A 3,708-nucleotide genomic window follows, 5' to 3' on the forward strand; every position below is an offset into this window, starting at 1 on the left:
GGACATTCACCCTTCTTGACAGTCATCTGTAGTTGAGTTTTGACTCTGGTGAATGCATCAATGTGTGTAAACCTTGACCCTGACGCATTGCAAATACCACGGCTTGACATTGTGTGGGACATCACAACCACGGCCTCTGTGGGGAATTGCAGCCTCACTGTGTGCAGCAGGATGTGTCAGGATCATCCACTCAACCTTGTGGTCCAGTACAGTTTGATTTACCAAAAACCATGTTGTGTAAGTGTGGGCCAGTGTATGTCCCACATGATCATTCAACTGCCCTGTGAGTCTGTTTGCATGGATGCATTGACCCTTGTGCCAGTATGTCATGTCACTGTCATGTCGTTACCTCAGTGCCAGTGGAGAACCCTGCTTCGCTAGCCTTCTCTGTGAGTTGATGTTAACTTTCCATTCCCATGATGCCAGGTATGTTGCGCTGATGTCATCACAATGTTGGGCTGTAGCAAATGTAATATCTCCGTGGCACCAGTCGAGTGAGGTTATTCACAGGATTATCTTGTGCCGTGCAGCATCTCATGGTCACGGTAGGCTTATTTTTGTGGCTTTGTGCCTCATTACTCACTGTTGAGTTTTGTCCCACCTGCTTGTCAAGTTTAGCATAGTGGGGCACAGTTGCAAGGCTGCGGGGCTTCCTTGTGTTTAGGTCATTTCCTTCCTCATTGGAGGAGCTGCTAACGGCTCTTGCGGATGATGTCTACTTTCCCGTCATGGCCCTTACGGATTCACAGGGCTAAATAAGGATTGTTGGCTTTGTGTCATTAGCACTGCTATACATTACATTTTCTGAGCTTAGGACCCTCAATCATACACTGTGAAAGATTTCATGGCCGCATGGATCTAATTGCATAGTGGCACCCTTGTGAGCTTTACACTTGCTTTGTTTAGGTGATAAACTGTACTACCTATTCATGTGTCGGTGTTTAAGCATCTGATCTAGTCTCATTGCTCAATCTGTGATCACACATAGGGTACAGTGGCAGTGGTTACACTTCACAGGTGTGACTGGTACAGTGTAGGTCCCAAGGTATTCTGTGAATCTGTGACAAAAGAATAGAATTCTTATGCTTGTTTTCCTTTGTTTCAGATCTCCCTCCATGCAGTTCCCATCCTCTCCTTCCCTCGCCTGATCTCCCTTTTGTGTCTGTCATTTGTACCCAGACCAAGGGGCTATTTGGAGATGGAACCCTTTCAGCATCGCACCACTCTGATGATCAAAGGTACGGACAGTCCCTGGCAGTCGTGTGGAGAATCTTCCAGCAGCATTTGAGGTAACATCATTGCATGACTGTTATTGTCTTCAGAGCAATGCCACTGGGCATGTACATTGGCTAATGCAGCATGGCCTCACAAACAACTTTATCCTATTGTGTAGTAAGTGTGTTTACCACAGTATATTGAGCCTCATTGCTGTCAACGCACATCTCTTGCCAGTCTGCATGCGTTCAATATGGCATTGTTTACGAGGATTGTTCATATGTGTTTACGTGTACAGTGACAACATGCATGCTGTTGGTAATGGCAAATGTACCATATTGTGCCTGACGTACATGGTTGTGTATGTGTTGTTTAGCTTGCTACACACGACGTGCAGGCTACACCTGCTGGCGCTGTGTGTCCTATGCCCTGCTTGGCCTTAGGCTGCCTAATCCTGTGCCCATGATCTCTGGCGACTGTTCACACATTTTGCTCGCTCTGAACCATGGGTAACCAGACACTCCAGCCTTCACATGCACATGTCACTTTATGCCCTGCTAGAATCCTTGGTTTTGTGTGCTTGTTTAGCATGTTGTCTCACCCCTTCTGCCTTCATGTGTTCACTCATTGCTGCTGCTGCATCCCCAGACACAACGCAGCACCGAGTGGCCAGATCCTGCACCACATACGCCTACAAGATACTCCTCATCCATCTACTCTTAAAGCATGCTGCAGATTGTCTGTACCACTGTTGCACAACCGCCATGACATAGGCAGGTCCGTCAGCACCGGCAACAAGCACACTGCAAGACACTCAGCTCATTTCCTGACTCATGTGACACAACAGACTCTTGCTCCGCTTTTCCCGTTTTCTTTTCCCGCCGCTGCCTCCCCTGCGGACCCAACCCCCTGCCCATTCGCTGCCCTCTTTCCCGCCTCCTAGCTGGTCCTCCCTCCCCACCTACCCTTAAATGGCGTCAGCTGCGCGACCGTCTGCGCCCGTCCACGTCCAGCGCCAGAACGCCTGGCCCTCACACCACCCGCAACGCACGCCACCGCTATGATGCCAGCACCCTCATCGCACTCAACCACGGACGCACCCCCAAATGCTACAAGGCACCCCCAAGCGCCCACACGGCCCTTTCACTTGCAAGAACTGCAATTTCTCCTGCTACAACAACGCTGAGACCACCAGAGCAACAGAACACAACCAACTACAATGCATCCTGCTCAACACCCACTCCGCACGCAAGCACGCTGTCAAGCTCTGGGACCTGCTCACCACCACTCCACCAGACCTCGCCTTCTTGACCGAGACCTGGATGAACGATGCCTCCACCTCAGACATCGCACTGGCCATCCACGACGGATACAAGATCTGGCGCAGAGACCGCACCAATGGAGCCGGGGGAGGCAGCGCCATGATCCACAAGAACACCATCAAGGTCTCCACATGCACTTCAAGATCCACACTGACCCCAAGACCACCCTCAGAGGCACCCTCATCTACAGACCACCAGGCCCACGTCCCCAATTCTGCAACTCCATTGCCGACTTTCTCAGCACGCACGCCCTGAGCTCCACCAACTACATCCTGCTCGGTGACCTGAACTGCCACATAGAAGACAACAACGGCAGCAACTCCTCTACCCTGATCGACAACCTCGCCACCCTCGGACTGAGACAGATCGTCACTACACCGACCCACATCGCCGCTCACACGCTTGATGCCATCTTCACCGCCATCCCCCACGTTGCCTTCAGCCACACTTATGAGCTCACCGGCACTAACCACCACTGCATCCACTTCACCTTCCAGAAACCCCTCTCCCACCACCGCACTCTACAGATCCCCCGCCGACACTGGGGAAAAGTCACCAAGGAATGACTAAAAACACACCTCGCACTCAACCCACCGACCCCGAGGAGGGTGCCGGCACCCTCATACTCGGGATGGAGGACTGCGCCATCACCGTAGCACCCATGAAACAACTCACTACAGAGACACCAGCCAGAGTGCCAGCTGGTTCACTCTGAAGCTCTAGCATCCAAGGGCACCTGCCGGAAGCTGGAGGACATCTGGCTCAATGACAGTGCACCCGCCAACCGCACAGCCCACAAAGACGGCATCCGCAACCATCGACACCTCATCAGGACCACCAAAAAAGCCTCATTCAAAGACCGCCTCGAAAACAACGCACACAACAGCAAAGAGCTATTCAACATCGTGAAAGTGCTCTCCTCTCCCAGCTCATGCACCTACGACATCCGGCCATCACAAGCCCTGGGCAACACCCTCGCTGCCTTCTTCCACCACAAGATCACCGACATCCACAACAGCTTCACCCCCCGGACGCACCCTACAGACCCCGCCACAACAAACACCCCGAGACCCACCGACCACGACCCCCTGACCACTTGGACCAATGTGAGCAATGTAGACATACCCAGGACCATGAGCACCATCCACTCAGGCTCCCCGTCTGACCCGCT

The sequence above is a fragment of the Lissotriton vulgaris genome, chromosome 2_1 (genome assembly GCF_964263255.1).
Source record: "Lissotriton vulgaris chromosome 2_1, aLisVul1.2, whole genome shotgun sequence".
Taxonomy (NCBI): Eukaryota; Metazoa; Chordata; class Amphibia; order Caudata; family Salamandridae; genus Lissotriton; species Lissotriton vulgaris.